Genomic DNA, 20,867 nt, shown 5'->3' on the forward strand with positions numbered 1-20,867 from the left:
GGTTTGATGAGAGCAACTTCTTCCGCTTACACTACAAGCACATCAGAGTTGCTCTGAACTGTTCCAAGAGACCACTAAAGAGGACAACAGGAGAGCAGAAGGTTTCTGTGATGTAACAAATGTAGCTAGGATTTGAAGTGTTCACACCAGTGACAATGAGATCAAAGCTTTTACAATTTGTCTTGTTCTCAGGTGCACAGATCAGCGGTGCAGAGACCATCCGGGTTATAGCAAGTCACACACCAATGCCAATGCATAGTGAATGAATTAAGTACAAAATAACAATGCAGCTCTTTCACAAGGTCTGCAACTGACCTCAATGATCCTGAAAGAACTGATTGTTGGTTGGCAGAAGCTTTCATTTTGTGCTGGAGTTACATAGCATGTGGGTGTGGAAAGAGCTCAAAATCAATGTGGCTTTGCTATCAGTGTCATAACATACATTTCACCAAATTACTTTTATTTACAACCAGATTTTTAATCTTTAAAATCTCAATGCTTAATAAACCCCAAAACCAGCCATTATAAAGGTGAAACCACACTTAATAAAGCTGCAGGAGAATCTCTTGGTCTTACACCACTTACCCAAATCACAAACCACATTCACTAAACTTTTTAAACCACATTTACTTAACACAAATTTAATATCTAAATACAAGTTCGTACACCTGAAGTGTCAGAAACTGAGCAAGCACAATGGATTGTGGCTGGCACCTGAGTTAGGGTTAGGCTCTTTTCCAGCAGCACCTTTCAGTAGCCAACAGCAAGGATAAGAGACCCATCATCACAATCCAAAAATTCCCAGCATCTATTCTACTAGCTGCTTAGCAGGAGAGGCTAAAGATGTCTGGGGTTAAGGGATGCACAATGCTGTATCATAAAGTGGATAAAAATCTTAGACTTTGAACATCAGGTTATTAGAATATTGTGACTTTGGAGGCAAAGGGCCTCAGTGTTCTCTGGTCCACAGTTAGTAACTATAGTGTATATCGACCTGGCTCAAAACGAGTTTTGCTTACCCACATCCAATAGTGCTTGTCCAGTATCAGCAACACAGTGTTGATAATAACAAATGGAGGATAGATGCAGGTCAAAACATTGACCTATTTTACCACTATAAATTAGCCAAGTTGTGCCTCCTGAATTCAAACATAATAGGGACATATTTCTTGCTGGTGCTAATCTGAACACATTTAATATGAGGCAATTTTATATCCTAGGCATAACTCATGGGCATGTCATTCTATACAACTCTAATTTCATATGGGCATTTCTTTTTTAATATTAGAAGACCTGAGAACAAATCCTAGTTGAATCTGGTATTCACACAAAAACTTTCCTCGAGAGGAATTTACCAGTTTCAACCAGGTCATCTGCGAGGTGGAAATAAAGCTGTACATGGAGGGATTCCTTCGATCTTGGATTAAATGTATCCCTAGCAGGTGACTCACTAGTAATTATTAATTTTCTTGATCTGACAATCCATGGAGATGTTTGAGAACTTTACCTTCCAACTCAGGACGGTGATGTGGATGTGGAGAACTATCTTGCAAGGAGGACATATTAGAGGAAGTAGAGAGTAACACACAAAGGAAAAAAGAGAGCAGTCCTCTCAAGGTTCAATCCGAGTACAATATTTTCTTTTTTCAAGGTGCTTTGATTCTGGGGAGAATCCAGAGCGGAGGCTTTCAGTCATTCCAAACTCCCTATTGTTGTCCTCAGAGGATGACTGAAAGTAAAGACTTCTTGGTTTGATTCCAGAATTATTCTGGGACAGGTGCCTTGGAAATATATCAATGAACCAGAGCAAGTTTAGAGTCTGCTTGTTGGAATCAGATTAACTGGGTATTCACTATACAGTGAAAGCCTCTTGTTCTGAAGGTACTTTGATTCCAGAGTGAGTCCAAATCACCTTGGAGTGCACTGCTGAAGTACACCATCAGCACCAGCTGATAAGAGGTAGGGACATAGAAATAATCTATCTAAGCAAAGATACCTCTCTGTTAAGTCTGCGACTTAGAGTGAGGATATGTGCTCCTTTTGCAAGCCCATTCGAACAGAACTGCCACCCTGTAGAAGCAAAGAGATGTAGAATGGCTCCATTTCACTTGTATGAACACGCCTTTGTCTGCATTTTGTTCAGTGAAGCATTGATCTGAATGAGCCTGATTGCTGATTAAGTAGTTGTATTTATTGATTTTGAAATTCAGCTTCAGCTTCTTGTTTTATATTCAGGATACTTTATAGCATTAGAGAACTCATTCATCAATTCAGCTTTGCCAATGATAAAAACACCACCTTGCTCTGTTTCACATTCAGCTCTTAAAGATCTTAAAAGCATTTCTCTAGACTATCATGCAGAGTGAGAACAGGTCTAAGGGGACTCATTCTTGTCTTGATGGGAATGGCTACAGCTCTGAAAAATATTAATCTATCAGTATTTCTGCAGTTGTATTGCTTTATTAATACTTTCAAGACTGAAAGACTTTTTAGTGGAGCTGAGCGAATAGCCTCTCATCAAATCTGAGCTGAATCCAAACCACTAAAATCGCTATTCCCTCCTGCAGCTCAGTGCCAAAGTGAAAATCTGGCACAACTCAAAGTTTCCATTTCACAATTGGGGGGAAAACAGAGCCAACTGATTCTGACCTGAACCCAGCAAAACTGGCTTAGGCTCTCTTCCATCAAACTGCCCCAGTTCACATAAGGTCATGGATTTTTCTAATTTCTATTACTGTTCAGTTTTTCAGAAAGAAGATAATCTTTTTCTGTCAGATGTATAATTTAAACTGTTACCAGTAATGTAAAATATATTGTGCGCAATCCTCATACATTTGTTCTCTGTTTATTTCTATTATAACCTTGTCTTAATATTTTCCATCTTGTATTTATATCTTATTTGTTCACTCATTTTTGTGTTTGTATTTTATTTCTCCTCTCTCCTTAATGTTAATTCTACCATTTGCTAATCACTAATCGTTAAATATGCTGCTGGCAGACATTTGGCTATTTTTGTGAATTAAACATTGTGACAAACAGGCCACTCGGGTAAGTAATGGCACTGGAGATTTACAGTGAGATCAGCAGGCAGAAAACCAGGTCTGCAAACATTTCAGTATCACTGAGTATAAGTATTGCACAATGTTAGGTATGTGCGCATGCTAGTGTCATACTGGTTTAAATATAATAACCATTTAAAAATATTACAGTGGATATTTCACTATACAGAATAATGCCACTGCAGGGATCTCTCTACAATGTCACAATTTTAAATCTAATTTGTTCCATTAACAAATTATGGATAAGATATGACTTTTGTCTAAAATGTGTAACTCATTGGATAACTCAGGAGCACTGGGACCAAGTGTCAGCTTGGTTCAGCGGTAGCAGTCTCACCTCCGAGTCAGAAGGTTGTGATTTCAAATACCATTCCAGAACTGAAGGAATGCTGAATTGCCATCTTTCAGATGAGTGCCTAGAAGTTTGTTGGTGCTGCACGGGTGCCTAAGTATCCAATATGGCATGCAGCGTGTGCACGCTCTTTCCACGCTAGAAGTGTGCCACCCGCCCTATTGGTAAAGGCTCCTATATAGGAATCCAGAACCCACGCCTGAAACAAGCACTAGACTCTTTGCATATTCTAATTAAAGGGACAGCTGGAGGTTGCCATCGGAAAGGAATGTTTTAATTCTTTTACTTACGTTATTTTGGAGCCGTGAGAGGCAGGTGTGCCTCCCCCACCGCCCCCACCTCCCGGCTCCACATTAAATTCGCAAGACGCAACCAGCCACCACTAGTCCTCCCTTTCAATTGCCACAATTTTCTGTGCACCTGCCAGCGGCGTCATTAAGCGCGTGTAACGTGTGCAGACCCGATTTGGGCGCGATCCAATTTGTAGGCCGAGATTTTAAAACTATTCAGGACATAAAAGATCCCATGGCACTTTTCTGAAGGAGAACAGGGAGTTCTCATGGTGTCTGAGCCAACATTCATCTCTCAACCAACAACAGGAAAATATACTAGTCATTCATCTCATTGTTGTTTGTGGGATCTTGCTATATGCAAATTGGCTGCTGTGTTGCCTACAAATACAACAGTTCAAAAAGTAATTCATTGGTTGTGAGTTGCTTTGGGACATCCTGAGAACATGCAAGTTGCTATATAAATGAAAATTCTTTCTATTCTTCTGCCCTCAGAGCACATGAAATCATTTATTTCTCTCTAGTCAAACTTTAAGACATAAAGTTTAGATAGAGTACAGAAATATTGCAGAGGTTATTAGAGACTGAATAATAGGAGCCCAAATGGCATGTTGTCAACATTGGAGGAATACAAGAGGGTGGTGCCATTTTGGTAACACCGTAGAACACTGTAACCATGGTGATGTTACCTGTACAAGTGTGTCCTAAATGGCAAGCTTAGATGGCTCTGTATCACCAAAGGTAACTGCAGAAAATGGAAGTCCATCACCACTTTTTGCAGGTATTTTGGAGAGGTTTCAAATATGCAATAATCATAATTGCACTACAGTCACACTTTTAAATTGCTAAAAAATATATTGTTACTGTAATAAAAAGTACTACATGGAGAACTGTTGCCCACTTTGATTAAACAATCACCTGTTTTTAACAGTCAGTTAACTGTACACTGACTGAACCAATTTAATTTAATAGGACCTCTGATTGCAATAAGCAAATTCAATAAACTCTGCCATGGTAATTCTACCTGATACAATAATAAAGGTCTGGGGCGTGTGTTCCATTGTTATACTAAATAACAAGCGTATTAAGACTGGAGAAAAATGTGTAAAGTGGAAGCAAAACAAAGTTAGTGGGCCAAATACTTTTTCTTGCAGGGAGGATGTTTCCCCTGGCTGGGGGGGTCCAGAACAAGGGGTCACAGTCTCAGGATACAGGGTTGGACATTTAGAACTGAGATGAGGAGAAATTTCTGCACTCAGAGGGTGGTGAACCTGTGGAATTCTCTACCACAGAAGGCTGTGGAGGCCAAGTCACTGAATATATTTAAGAAGGAGCTAGATAGATTTCTAAACACAAAAGGCATCAAGGGGTATGGGGAGAGTGCGGGAATATGGTATTGAGATAGAGGATCAGCCATGATCATATTGAATGGCAGAGCAAGCTCAAAGGGCCGAATGGCCTACTCCTGCTCCTATTTTCTATGTTTCTGTGTTTCTTGAAGATAGAATGCCTTTAAGTACATGTTGGCAAAGCATGCACAGCACACATTTGCCATATTTTTCTCCATTCTGTGCATGTGTAATGCCATGTTCTGCACCTGCATACAACCGTATTGGTGATGAATGCACCCAGTTTATGTGTACACTTGGTGTAGGGTTCTTGTAATAGAATGACAAATGTGCAGCTTTGAAATTAATTTGAAAACAAATTTCTATTCTGTGTCCAAACACCTTGGTCCAGTCAGTATAAATGCTCCCTTTCAGCAGCTGTATTACAGGGTGTGAATGTCTGGTCTCCCCACAATATATAGTGGGGGTTGTTAATTAATTGGAAGTTTGCAGTGGTTGCACTGCTCAAACTTACAGCTGTGTTGTGTTAATCATGAAATTCAACATTGAATTATCTGATTAGCTATTATCTAAATCTGATTACAAAGCTTACATCTTTGTGCACATTAAGTCTGTACAACTCGACCTCTTTTTGTAATGTTTTATCACACTTTGTGTGTCACTTTTTTCCCATTATAAATTCCTATGTCCACATTTATAATGGGTTTTGCCTATGTAAACTGAACACCCTGATCATACAGTCTGGCCAACAAGTTCCCACAATTCGCTTATTCAGCCCCAGTTGTGGCAAACCCCAACCCAGTCTTCCACAGTTCTGCCAAGCCCCAGGTTCTCTCTCCACGGTGATGCCAGAACAACTAACCACCAAATTCCACCAGCCTCACTTACAGTACTGTCAAACTCCAGGACCAATCTCCCACTTCTACCAAACCCCACCACCATTCCCCCAGGACTGCCCCAAAACCTCTCCTGAGTACTGCTACAAACACCAGATATTTACCTCTAATTGGTGTATTCTCAGCATTAAAAATGGTAAGGAATAAATACGTAGATAAAGGAATATGTATATATAAGGATCACTCATTTCCAGTTTTCACAGAATTTACAACATTGTAAAATTCAATCCCCATAGCACCAATAAAAGTCCCAGAATACATGTTAATAAAAATGAAATTTGACTTGTTCAGTCACTGTAAATCAGTGGCCTAGATATTATCTCCTCCGTGGTATAAACAACCCTATTGTTTTAAAGCCCTGAATCTTCTGATTCACCATGAACAACATCATAGGAGATCTAGCAATATATTAAAAATCTTTTATCTGCACACACTTTTTGTCAACTTTTTCCATAAAAAATTACTATGTCTAGATTCATAATGGAAAGTGGCTATGTAAACTTAATTATGCACCCTGGTCCAATTATATCCAACCCTCGAACCCCGTCACCTGAAAACTACACTTGATTCCCCATGTGCAATATCACAGGAGATCGATTAGTGGCATATAAATTGTAAAATAACATTGTCATGTAATAAGGTGAAATAATTTGCAGAACTGAAGCATGTACATGTTATACTGTTATGTTCACCACTGTGCATAATATCATGGTTACCTTTGTCCATGGAAAAATGTAACTAATGCTGAAATTGAATCCCTTGTATATGAACACATAAGCTTGGAAATTCTACATGGGGAAGGGAGGGAGGGAGGGAGGGGGCAGAATTCTGGCAGAGCTATGGCAGGGGGAGGGAGGGTCAGTATTTGGGTCAGAACCCAGATTCACCAGATTTCCCACCCCCTTCAAGGAGAGGAAGAACATTCCAATCTGATGGGCCAGTTGCTCCTTCTGCCTGCCCCACTAACAGCAATTTGATGGCATGTCTGGAGTTATTCCTGAGCTATCCTGGGAATCCCACTAGATGAGCCCCAGTAGGCCCAGTGGTACCTATATCTGCTGCGAGCAGGTGGAGGTGGCTTTCTGGACCGCAAGTAGGCCTGACCACCAAGGAATGAAACCAAGATCAATCCCAGAGTGATAGATTTCCATTCGATTTGGGGCCTGCCAGTATTGGATCATCCTTCAAAACTTATCCCACGGCCTGAAGCCTTCGCCTCAACAAACCTTTGGTGTTCAATGTCTGAGTAGCACAGTGTTGCTCCGATGTTCCAACTGACAGGTGGAATGGGTGCCCCTGTTGTACCACTACAGGTCTGGTGCCCACCCCTATTATTTAATTGATCCTGGCCCCAGGACTGGGTTTCCGCCAGGTGAAAGTGACAAGTGGAAGTTCTGCCCTGCTGCACTTCTGGTGGCTCAGGAGCACTGAGGAATTTCTCCCTCTTGTACTTCTTGATATGATGATTGATTGACATGTTGCTTTATGTGAAAGAGGCACAGGGATTCATTGTTTAATAATGGGTATAGATAGTGCCCAAAAACAATACACTTCTTCATTTTCAGCGAAAGCAGCTATTGTATCAAACCACTTTTAGGAATGCTTAAAATTTACCTGCAAGCAAAATATACCCGTTGTATTTTCCATAAATTGACAACTGAATGGCTTAAGCAATAATTACTGACTCACTCTGCTTTGGTGATCATTCACTAAATTTTTTAATGTCTTACAGCTGTACCTACTTTGGGTATTTTTAAGTAAAGAATTACTATCATAGCAAAGGGGTATTGTTATGTATTTGGTATGTAGTTATGGTTGGCCAGCAAATGGACAACCATACTTGTACCCCAAATGCACAACAATACCTTTGTTACCACAGTAACTCTTTCTCCCTTGTCAGCAAAATTGAAGTCCATGGAATAAAAGGGGCAGTGGCAGCATGGATACGAAATTGGCTAAGTGACAGAAAACAGAGGGTAGTGGTAAACGGTTGTTTTTCGGACTGGACGAAGGTATACAGTGGTGTTCCCCATGGTCAGCACTAGGACCAATGCTTTTTTTGATATATATTAATGACTTGGACTTGATTGTACAGGGCACAATTTCATTATTTGCAGGTGACACAAAACTTGGAAGTGTAGTAAACAGTGAGGAGGATATAAATGGACTTCAAGAGGACGTAGACTGGCTGGTGAAATGAGCGGACACATGGCAGATGAAATTTAACGCAGAGAGGTGCAAAGTGATACATTTTGGCAGGAAGAATGAGGAAAAGCAATATAAACTAAATGATACAATTCTAAAAGGGGTGCAGGAACAGAGAGACCTGAGGGTATATGTGCACAAATCTTTGAAGGTGATAGGACAGGTTGAGAAAGAGGTTAAAAAAGCATACAGGATCCTGAGCTTTATAAATAGAGGCATAAGGTACAAAGGCAAGGAAGTTTTGTTGAACCTTTTATAAAACTCTGGTTCGGCCACAACTGGAGTATTGTGTCCAATTCTGGGCATCGCACTTTAGGAAGGATGTGAAGGCCTTAGAGACGGTGCAGAAAAGATTTACTAGAATGATTCCAGGGATGAGGGACTTCAGTTATGTGGATAGACTGGAGAGGCTAGGGTTGTTCTCCTTAAAGCAGATAAGGTTGAGAGGAGATTTGATAGAAGTGTTCAAAATCATGAAGGGTTTAGATAAAGTAAATGAAAATAAACTGTTCCCATTGGCAGAAGGGCCGATAACCAGAGGACACAGATTTAAAGTGATTGGCAAAAGAACCAAAGGTGACATGAGGAAAAACTGTTTTATGCAGCGAGCAGTGATGATCTGGAATGCGTTGCCTGAAAGGGTGGTGGAAGCAGATTCAATCGTGGCTTTCAAACGGAACTGGATAAATACTTGAAGGGAAAAAATTTGCAGGGCTATGGGGAAAGAACAGGAGAGTGGGACTAACTGGATTGTTCTTACAAAGAGCTGGCATGGGTTTGATGGGCTGAATGGCCTCCTTCTATGCTGTTACCATTCTATGATTGTAGGATGATTTAATGAAAGAACACATGAATGGATACCACTGAAATTAAAGGCCAGGAAAGTAGGTTTGTCCTTTTGTTTCCTAGCTTCAGGCTGTTTCATCCAATCCAGTTCAAATCCAATTACAAGAATGTAAAGGAATATAAAGGAAGTATGGCACCAGCTTGTTTCTTTCAAATTGTATCTTGTATCATTTTCATTGTCATGGACTGTTCTCAATTTAGTTAATCTCCTGAGGGAAGTGAAGATTCACAGAGCAAAATTACCAAATTAAAAGATCTGTGAAATTTCTCCTATGATAGTTGAAAATAATCAAGCAAAGCTTTATGCTATCAATCTGACATTACAATCTACAATCTAATCCTGACTGGCTACATTCACAGGTAGCATAACGTTAATGGTTGTGTTCACAGACGGCATTACACGCTTTCTATCCAATGTTTGATCACTTATATCAATATTTGTCCTTCTAATCTTCAATCCTGATCTGAAACAAATATTTATCTAGCTTTTTTAAAAAAAGAGATTCAACAATGTTTTTAATGGGCATCTATTCAATGTATCTATGACTTTGTGGGGGAAAGCCATTCTCTTAATTTCCAGTCTTGCTTCAAGCTTCTTAACTTTGTACTTGTGTCTTCTTTTTCTCTAATTGCAATTTATGTTAAATAAACTATACACATCTGTGTCCTCCATGCTTTCCTCTATTTTAAAGACCTGGATCATATCTCCTCTCAATTTTCTTTAATCAATAAAAACAAGTTCAACTCTGTGAGCCACACCTGTGAGCTTAGAGTTTTAAATTTTCCTTCACTATGAACAAGTTATCTCATCAGAGTATAGATCAAACTATCGATGCCACAGAAGAGATAAGTTGCTCTGCAATAGCAGGTCTCCATTTGACATTTGAAAATTAGGTCAATGGTTGATTTAATTGTTTCCATGACATTAATCTTCAGTCTTTGGAATCAGTTTAAAAACCAATGGAGACCATTCTATCACTTCTATCATTCATCCACCGACCTTCGGGTAAGCGTACTCCAAGGCGGCCTTCGAGACACACGACAACGCAAAATCGTCGAGCAGAAATTGATAGCCAAGTTCCGCACCCATGAGGACGGCCTCAACCGGGATCTTGGGTTCATGTCACGCTACACGTTACCCCACCAGCGAACAAATGTTATCTGTTTTTAATATAATGGGTCATTTGCTGGCTCTCTCTGCCTTCCGGATGTTTCTGCCTCTCTCTGTGTTTTTTTTCTCTGTTTTTTTTCCCTGTTTGTTTTTTTGTTGAATGTGTATTCGGAGGTTCTGCAGGTAACACCTCTCTGTCTGAACACGGTGATTGCCTTGGCAACGGGCAGTTGCAGGGGCAGTCTGTAAACACCATGTATTATTGTTCAATATGTATAAATGCGTAGGCTTCAAGGAGATCTTGAAACATTTGCCTGAGGAAGGAGAAAATCTCCGAAAGCTTGTGAATTTAAAATAAAATTGCTGGACTATAACTTGGTGTTGTAAAATTGTTTACAATTCTATCACTCAACAGGGGAGGGAAAATAGATGGGGAGGGAAAATAGATGGGGAAAGAAAAGCCTTGGCCAATATCTGTTACCAGCTGACAGTCAGCTGCAGGGGACATTTCTGGCAGTCTGGGATCAGGCATGCACCTGTCTTCTTGGCTTCAGGTTGCTGTTCTTTAGGCCATCTACTTAATTTGTCAAGAATACTTTGAATGCTAGCAAAATCTCCTGCACTGGTCATTAGCAACATTGAGGTCTGAACACAAAAGCAGCAGGCCATCAAAGTAGGCACAGCATATAAAAAGGAATGACAAAAGCCAGAGACATAGGTGCCTGGTTTTACTGACATATCTCAATCGAACAGGAAGCAAGCTACCTTAATTTAGTGAAACCAAAGGTAATCTTTTTGTTTATAATACAAAACTGATGTAAGTGCATTTTCAACAAAAGTCAATTACAGTTCATCTGATCTTGTGTTTCAGAGTCAATTGAATCGTAAGGTAATAACACAAGCTTAGAGAGTTGTTAAGAAATGAAATGCCCTACCAAAGCCAGTAGTGGAAGCAAAATCTATAATAGACAGAAACTATGATGGAAGTAGAATCCATACTAGCTTTTAAAAGGAAGTTGATAAATATTTGGAAAAGAAAAGTTTAAAAGGGATGGAAAGGACAAGAAATGGTACTAAGTAAATAGCTCTTTCAGAGAGCCAGTGCAGGTACGATGGGCCAAATGGCCCTCTGTTCTGTAAAATTCTATGATTCTATGAATGGCCAGGTAATCTGTTTTTGGTTGATAGACACCAGTGGAACGCCCTGCTCTTCTCTGGATATTTGAAGTAAGCAACTTGCCCACCTGTCTTAAGCTCCATTCCGACTATTTTTAATGCTGCAGGTGTTTCATGGGATAGCCATATTATTTAAATATCTTATTTCACTGAAAAATTCCATTGTAGGACAGAATCTGCAAGTTTGGCACATGTCCACTTAAATAATTGGCTAGCAGCAAATTGCAAATTTAATGCAATATAACAAAAGTTGCAACAAATTTGTGAGTGAAATAATGAACTGATGAGAAATTGGGCCTGGTGCTTAAAGCTGAAAACTTTTACTGTAGCATATCTGAAGAAACAGAAAAGGGATCAAGTTACATTTCCAAAACACATCTTCTAAAATTGGATCCAGATTATTGCTAGCAGATTTAAATCTGATCTCCTCAACATGACGCAGAAAGATCAGAGGCTTTCATTGCTGGAAGATGCATGCAAACAATTAAGATTCACAGTAAAATAAAGGCTTGGGAAAATGCAAGATTAAAGAGACAACATCTCATTCTGTTGGCTTACTGAGTCTGCAATTAAAACCATTTAAAACATCAAATCTTCATTTGTCTGCAGCATTTGATATATATTTTACAATTAACACAAGCCAAGAAAAATGTGCCAACTAAAAAGTGCCCTTACCCTTTGATTTGAAGAGACCAGTGGCTTTAAAACTGATTTTTTTTCCACTTTTTAAAAGTTCCAACTTTGTTCTCTTTTCCCTTCTCTATTGTAATTTCTTGTCCTCTCCGGACAAGAGGGGGGCAGGTGAGAGCAGGACATTCTGGCGCACAGAACTCTTGATGGTCACCATTAGCTTTTCTCTCTGGAACTGGCAGGGGTAAATTTCTGCAGCTAAGATTGTTTCTGTCACTTTTTCCCGTGTGGACTCTGAAATGGCTGTGCTCTTGCTGCCAGGTGTTGCCCAGTTAGGGCAGCAAGCTTAAACTGTCATTCCAAACAGGGACTTCAACTTGTCGTTAAGTGATAATGAAAACAGCACTGTAACTTCCACTCTATTTGATCTTTTGACTGTTTGGATTTTTAAAAATATTTACAGCTCCATATTTGGATTCTTGGGTGTTACGATACATTTCACAATGAATGAGTTGTGACGCAGATACCACCAGTGTGCATTTTGCAACAAATCACGTTAGTTTGCCACTGATAATAAATTCATCCATCCAATAGATGTTTATTGAAATTATACAATTTTACCATTTTATCAGAAATGAGTTAACTTCGCCTTTGCAAATAATGTCTAGCTTACAGTACTTGGAAAATAAAGTGGTGGTGACTCCAAACAATCTCACAAAAAGCACACATATATGAACATGAACTATTAAATTCCTGTGAAAGAAGTTTTTAAATGAAAAGGTGGAATTCTTGTTCATAATACCGACAAGTGCAAAATGCTTACAAAAATAAACATTTTAAAACCCTAAAGGGATCACTAGTACTGCTGCAAACAGATGAATGTCATTCTCTCAAAGAAATGGTCCAGGATAACAGCGATCAATGACAAAATTCTGCCACAAGCGCAAATAGCAGCAATGTATCAATAATTAAGAGACTAACCCGGGCAGAGAAAGAAGGCCCACATCTTTTACCTGCTGGGCAAGAAAGACAATGGGTCAGAAGTTTACCTTGAGTGGTACTGCAAAATGAGCGGTTGCGTGTCGTTTGCCTGTTATACACTCCATCGGAAATAAATATTGGGTGGGGCGGCTGATGTGAGACCACCTGTTTTGTGCTACTGTGCAAGATCAATTTCTACCCCAATAGTTCCTCAGCATCTGCTGGTTCCAGTTAGTAATAGGTTTTAATCTCCACTTTTTTTTGACCATTGATAAATGGATTAAAAAAAATCTACTCAGGTAGATTTTCAGTGTTAACATCTAGGCGTTAAGTGTCACTTGGGCGGAGTGCAGAAATTTCCAGGGCTTTCCTGTGGAGGGGTGAAGCCTAGCCTGTGCCTTCTGCATGCCAGACAGAACAATGGAAATGAGGCGGAAGAGAGTGTTCCTGCCTCATTTTCCTGGTGTACTGCTTACTGGACACCCCCCAAACTCTCACCAATCACAGGGCTCACAGAGATTCTGAGGGGAGACTGAAGAATTGCAGGTAGGCCTCATATTAAATCTTAAGGAGATGTTGAGATCAAATCGGGATCTCAAAAGACCTACAGCTGACTTGGATTTTTCTGGTCCTACTACCAGTGCTAGGCCCTATCAGGGGATGAGACTGTGCCAGGGCTACCCCTGGGCCATATAAATGACTTGGGACAGGAAATCCAGGTCATCTTCGGGCTGGATTGGAGCAGCGCAGGAGGTGGGGGGTAAGGGCCAAGAAAATCAGTTCTATTTGTCTGGCTACTTGATTGTCTGGACAAACTGTGTCTACTGTAAGTGGAATCCATTGGACCCACTTCATACATTGGAACATCTGAATTGGCCCAACTTTACACCAAGGTCCCACTCCAGTATTCCACACCCCATGCGAAAACCATTTCTAAATGGATAAGATCTCTATTTGCTGATACTCTAGTAGGTTGACTCCAACAACATCACTTTTAAGAGCTATCAAACACTGAAAATTCTCAATTTCCAATCAATTACAATACAGTTTATTGTAGGGTGTTAATTTCACTGCTGATTCAATTGATAAGTCAATTGAATGAAAATAAAAACAAAAGCCTTGTAATAAAGGTTTCAAATGTCCACATTGTGCATTTGATCAGAACTCTCTAACATTTCAAATTTACATGTTAGCTCCTTTTTTAATAAAAGGTCTAGAGCATAGATTTGGAGCAAACAATTTGTTTTCTTCTAGTGGACCTCCAATGGCATTGCTCATGGTGAGTCAGAGGACCTGTTGTTTTATATAGTAGGTCCACTCAGCCCCAAAAGCAGCCAGCCATCCTTCTCCCAGCAAAGGCAGAGATGATACCCCCACACAAGCGATTTTCTCTCCTTCTCCCTCCGATCCCCAATTCAATAGATATTTCTCTCTCTCTCGCCTTGCCCCAGTAATTACTTTCTCTCCATCCTTCACAACAGTGTATCTCTTCCGTTTTACTACCTACTTTACAATTCCCATTTTCAGCCAGGTCCCAAAGGGCCTTTCTCCCTCAGAAAGGTCTCTCTTCCTTTCACTCCTCAAAAAGGCCCATCACTCCCCCAACCCACTATGTCTGTCTCTCTGTTTCTCTTCACTTCCCTGTTTCCCAAGCCACTGCTCTGCCGAAATCAATGTGGTCAGGTTTTCAGGATAAGGCTAACCCAATGGTCATTAAAAAACAGCCCAAAAGTATTCATATTATTAATTGAAATAGAACATACGACATAAACATATGCCATTTTATGTAACCAAACTTTATCTAATACTGTTCTGGTCCAATCACAGTAAATGATTTCTATAATTTCTCTCTCTCTACTCTCTCTAGTTTTTGTAATGTTTTTCCTCAGATTTCTGTATTCTATCATTGGCTTCTGCATTTTCGCTTCCTCGCTGTTTCTGTAATATATTCCCTTCTTTCTCTGAGGGATTGTTTCTCTGTCTGACTCTCTACAGCTTCTATAATACTTCTTTCACTTTCCCTAAAGGGCCAATTTCAACCCTGCCCGCCCAACTGAAACCAGGCGGGCAGCTAGTTAAAATGGTGATAGGGCGCTGCCCGCTGCGTTCCCGATGCAATTGCGCCCGCCACCATTTTAACTGCCAGGTTTTTGGCAGCGTCGAGGTCACCCGCAGGCAGGCTGGGGCTTCATTAATGTTTCAATGTTGTGGTCCAGTGATGTAATTTGGACCCCGATGCAACCTTAACTGCCAATTACAGCCAGTGCTGTCCAGTGCCGGAGCAGTCAGTGAAAGTTGGTAGCAAACAGGTCCTGGTCAGGTGAGGCCAACAAAAATAATTCATCTTTTATAAATTTAGGTGTCCTTCTGGGCAGGAGAAGCAGGAGTGCTCCTCTGGCCCCAAAAAGAAACTTTGGGTGTCACCTGCCACAGCTTCCCTCCACCTCCCTCTACCCCTGCCGCAAATGCCTCAGGACCCCACCCCATCCCCGACCGCTTACTTATGCCAGGGACCATTCCCTCAGATCTGCCACCTGCCAGCCAGATAGAGATTCCCGCTGGGTTTGGACGGGAGTCCAAGTCCCATCATACAATTGAGGCCTGGGAGTTAGACGGTTTGCCACCCGTCTCCAGTTAAGCCTCTTTTTCCATCACTGTATCTCTGGGTCGATTTTTATTCCTGGGCGGGAACACGGTCTAATGAGCTTCCGGCCTGTCCAGGAGCGGGAGCAGGGAGGCTCGACTGATTTTAATGGTCGGGCCTCATTAGCATGCCACTTGCCAACTTCCTGACCAAGATAACCTGGTAGTCAGCGGGAAGTGTCTGCCCGGCACTTAAAATCAGACGGCTCGAAGGCTGCCACCAGGGACATGTGGGAACAGTCCTGAGCTCACAGTGAGTGGATCGGAGGGCTCATGGATGGGGAATCACAGTCAGTGCGGGGGTGAGGGGAAGCCTGGGGCAGGGAAGGACTGAGGTTTCCTTGTGGAGCCTGAAGGAGCATTCACGTTCCTCCTGGCCCATAAGGAGACTTGTAAAAAATTTATAAAATTACACTTGCCTGGGCCTCTTCTGGCCCAGGATCCAGATCGCAACATATTTGGCCTGGTAGGGAAGCCACCACTGCTCCTCCACTCAGGCCTCAGGTAAAAATGGCAGTCGGGCCCTGATGACAGCATCGGAGCCCAATCTGCATATTTAAAGAAGGATTCTGCAGGCTTCTGGCGGGTGTTCTTGCCGCCTGCAATTTAAATTGTACTCAGCCAGATCAGGGCAGGAATGGTTGAGTAAGTCCCCCACTCCCTGGGTGGGGAAGTTAAAATTGACCCCTCTATCTCTGTCTCTCTCTCTCTCATTCCGTAAGTTCTCCAATATTTTCTCTCCCTAGCTAGTGCTATGCTCCGGGGATCAATGTTAGGTCCATTTTGCAGAAAAGGAAAATGAGAATACAGGCTAGGAAAATGAAGAGTTAAGTGGCAGAGGTGGTATAATATGAATAAATGTACGTTTTGGGAAAAAGATCAAAAAATGGAAATTTACCTTAACTAGCATATTTCTTAATGCATCGCAGGAATAAAGGGATCTTTGTGTACAGATGCAGAAATGCTTAAAAGTGGATGGATAGAATAAGAAAAAACCTTGTAGAAAGGCAAATGGGATTTCGGAGTTTATATTGAAGGGGATTGAATACAAAAGCAAAGAGATCTGCAAGATGATTGTTAAGCCACATCTGGAAAACCATATGTAGTTTTGGGTCCTCACTATGGGAGAGATACAGTAACCCTGGAGATAGTGCAATACAGATTTAGCAGAGTGATATCAGCTATTAGGAGTCTGAATTACAGGGAAAGCCTACAATTACTGGGGCTGTCTTCTCTTCAAGATGGAGGAAGGAGTCGGTAGAAGTGTTCAAAATGATGATAGGAATATGCCAGGTAAATGTAGATCATTTATTTCCACTAATAAATAAATCTCTAGATAAGCACTAGATATATGAAGGCAGGGATCAAAAGAAACTATTTCATGCAGTGTTATCGGAATGTGGATTGTTTTGTCACAAGCGGTGAACGAAGCTAAATCCATTACAGCGTTCAAAATGGTAATGGATAATTACTTAAATAAAAACATAAAAGGGTATAGGGAGAAAGCAAGAAGATGGACTAAGTAAAATAAAGCCCTCACAGTGCAGGCAAGAAGGGCTGAAATGTCTCCTCCTGTGCTAAAAATGTCTTTTTCTAATTCAGCATCTGTGATGGAACTTTCATACACATGAAAGGACAAAAAGATAAGACAGTCAGTTACCTCCTGTACCTTCAGCCTCATTTCTGAAAGAGTACTGAAGTTAAGAAATCGCTGCTAAAATATAACTTTTAAAACCTAAGTAATAATCATCAAACACAAAAAAAACAAACGGGATCATTTGTATTTACTCAGCCAACATGCATTTTGCATCCAATGCATTTTGGGAAGCAATGGATGCAAAATATATCCAACCATATAGACAGCAACTTCCTATTTTGATGCATTCCTGCATATTTTGCTGTGTCAGCTTTGCTTAGCTTTATAGGATATCTCAATGATTGCAAGATGAATTCTGATTATATTCTCGTACAATATACAATGTGGCATCACATTGCACAGATGTTACACTTATGACAGAAATGGTCTCTGTCACCCCTACTAATATCTCCTTTGGTTCTATGGGACGTTTTTCTACGTTAAAGGCGCTGCATGAATGCAAAGTGTTGTTGTAATAATTTTAAATAATTAATTTGATTAATATGCTTCACTTCATTACTAAACAAAAATCCTCAGTGTAGTAAATAAAATGGAGAGAGGCCATGATGGTGAAAATTGTACTTGGCCTGTTGGAAGATTCTGGCTCAATTGACTGAATCTAGTTTTCTCCTTTCATATTTATATTTCAGATTAATAGAAAGACAGTTCTTTACGCCTTAAATGTACCTGCAATTGCTTCTCTTCTCTTTCATTCTGACTCTTAATTCTCTTCTCATCTCATTTCCTAAGGGGATTGGGAAAAAATGAAATTAAAATATATTGTTACTGTCAATTTGTGTTTTCCAAGACAAAAACAGAGTTAACTAAAGGAATTGTCCAGCAGTGGCTGCCATATATAATCTTTAAAATTGCTGCGTTTTAAATATGTTTCCATACCTATCATCATGCTAGATACTGCCTTCTGTTTACAAATATCGGTTTATGTATGGCAAAATAGAAATTAATAATAACAACAGCCCTTTAAAGCTCAGAAACTTGGACAGTTGCACAACAAAACTTGTAATCTTTGAAACGACACAATATATCATAATGAAAAAGAAGCCATTTGAAAGGTGACCTTAACCTGATCCCCCTCAAAATGGCCAAAATCGGCCATCATACAATTCCCCATGGCGGATGTAGATTGTATCCAGCAGTTCAATGGATTTTATTTTCAAATTCCTTAACCAATTATATAGCAATTTCAACTTTAAATCTTTTTGAAATATGACTTTGTTACTGATTATGCAGAATAGTCATTTGGGGAGTTTTTAGTTATTTGATTTATTTGGCAGTGATATAGGACTGCACCAAGCATGTTGCACATTCTGTAAACCAGGGAAACCATTAGTGGAAAATTGCTAGGTGGAAGATATTTAAAAGGTCAGTATTCTATGATTTGTGAATTATTATTTTCATTAAAATAGCTCATTAAATAGAGTACCCTGGTCTTCAATGTGGGATGAATCTAATACCAAAGAATGTGGGGTAGGTTTAATTTTCATAAATTACATAATGCACATTCCTACTGAAACTAAAATTGGTAAGATTTACTTAACCAAGAATCTGGTAGATGGCAAAGCTGGCAAACAAGCATATTATTTTCTTGGGAATATCCATTATCATGAAATCCAGACAATAAGGATTGACACATCAACCATCCTATTATTTTATCTCATACATATGGTCAAACCAGCAGTGGTTTATAGCAGTGTGATCTGAGCCCTGCCAGTTACATACTTCGAATGAACCTAATGTTGGCCACAATGCATGTTGGAATTTAAGAACAAGAAGGGTAAGAATTTCCTCCTGATTTTCGCCCAGATACACTCTGAGGAGGGGAGTGGGGGTATCTCATTACATTGCGCCCAAATTCTCAGGTGCACAGGCACATGTGATCACCTGATTCCAGTGCAAATCAGCTGACCAGCAGTGAATTGAAGCCCCAGGCCTGCCCTGCCGTTGCAGAAATCATCCACCTTGAAATAACCTGAAGGATGGCTCATTTTCTGGCTATTCCACTGCTCTTTTCTAATGCTGGAGGAGGAGGGGGGAGAGGGGAGAGAGTTCCAGAGACTCAAGATCCAAAGTGTTAAGCGCAACGAGAAAAGGCTGCACATTACTCGCAGGTACCCTGCCCACAGAATGTACAGGGCTCAAATGAGTTATGAGGAGGTGTCTGAGGAGCTGACCGTGTGCCGCCAATGATTCACTAAAAGTGCTATCGGCCGACTATGTGAATTGCTGCGAAATGATCTTAAGCCTCGGTACACAAGCTGAACAGTGGAGATGAAGGTCACTACGGCCGTAAGCTTCTATGAGTGTGGATCATTCCAGGCACCCACAGCAGACCGGTGCCAGATCAGTCAAGGGGCAGTGAGGGACAGCATTCGGCAACTGACGCCCTGTCCTGTAGGGCTGGAGCGTTCATACAATTTGAGATGTCGCTGATGGAGCAAAGGTGGAGGGCACTGACCTTCTATTGGATCGCTATCTTCCCCAAGCTGCTTGGAGCAATTGACGGGACGCATGTGGCGAACCAGTCAATCGATGGTTTATTGGCGACAAGGCATAATCCCTGCTGCTATGGCTTATGACACCATTTTGGGTTGCACAGACCGAGGCCAAAGAGAGGTACAGTGAGGCGCATCTGTCCACCAGTCAGGTCATCGAGCAAACAATTGCGGTGCTGAAGAACCGTTTCAGATGCCTGGACAGGTCAGGGGGCGAACGTCAGTATTCCCCAGAGAGGGTGGCTAGGATTGTGGTGGTGTACTGCACTCTGCACAACTTCGCATCGTCAGAAGTTCTGGACCTCGACGTCTCAGGAGAGGAGCTGATACAGACAGAAGATGCAACTCTGCGGGACTCAGAGCAGAGGGACGTGGTACCTGAGTGACGATCCGGATTCTTTCCCCTCAGTCTGGTTCAGTAATAACTGAAGTCGAATACATTTTAAAGTTCAGCACAACTTCAACAGCAGGGTTCTTAGTCTGCAGCATTGATTTGGACTCCTGATAGAGTCCCTCTATGCTGGCAGAGCAAGAACAACAACATACAGAAATCCACTCGTTTTTATACAGATGAATAGGGGTTGGAACATACTTAACGAGGGTCAACACCAATCATAAGCCGGGCATAGGTTGCCATGTGAGGTTACATTATTGCCGGCCAATCATAGATCGTCCATGTGCTGATCATGCTGCTGTTAGACATCAAAGGGGATAACTTCCTCACTTTCCAACTTGGAATGTTCTTCCCTGTTCCTTCTGTTCCTTATCTCCCAACCTGGAATGTCTTTCAACTTTGGCTAAGCTCGTTCCCTATATTGATCTGCCATAAACATGGAGACATTCAGACCAGTCCTTGAATCACATCAAAGACCTATCATTGATAAGACAATGCAGACCTGCTGACTACGCAAACATATGGCCCAGCAGGAGGCCAGGCCATCTGTACCAATCTCAGTTACTAACTAATTAACCCTTTCTAACCATTTTGCATTCTGCTTCTTTGCCACGTAGACATTTTAATATTTTACTGGATTCTCATGAGCAGGAGGCAAGCACTTGACCGGGCAGTGCTGTCAAAGCACGGCTTGTGGCGCAGGCTTTCACACAATGCGCCCTCCCCCTGAAGCCTTTGACACAGTTGACCACACCATCCTCCTCCATTGTCCAGCTGAGTGGGATT

General features: G+C 41.0%; 1 long non-coding RNA gene across 2 annotated transcripts in view; it reads right to left on the bottom strand.

Annotated features, from left to right (window-relative positions):
• LOC137342828 (uncharacterized) overlaps positions 1 to 20,867 on the bottom strand; it is a 158,769-nt gene that overhangs the window by 23,098 nt on the left and 114,804 nt on the right. For both annotated transcript variants that reach the window (XR_010967356.1, XR_010967357.1), the window contains exon 2: positions 17,862 to 17,919. This is a non-coding gene — a long non-coding RNA (uncharacterized lncRNA). The remainder of the gene's footprint in view (positions 1 to 17,861; positions 17,920 to 20,867) is intronic.

This window comes from Heptranchias perlo, chromosome 26 (assembly GCF_035084215.1).
Source record: "Heptranchias perlo isolate sHepPer1 chromosome 26, sHepPer1.hap1, whole genome shotgun sequence".
In the NCBI taxonomy this organism is placed as follows: Eukaryota; Metazoa; Chordata; class Chondrichthyes; order Hexanchiformes; family Hexanchidae; genus Heptranchias; species Heptranchias perlo.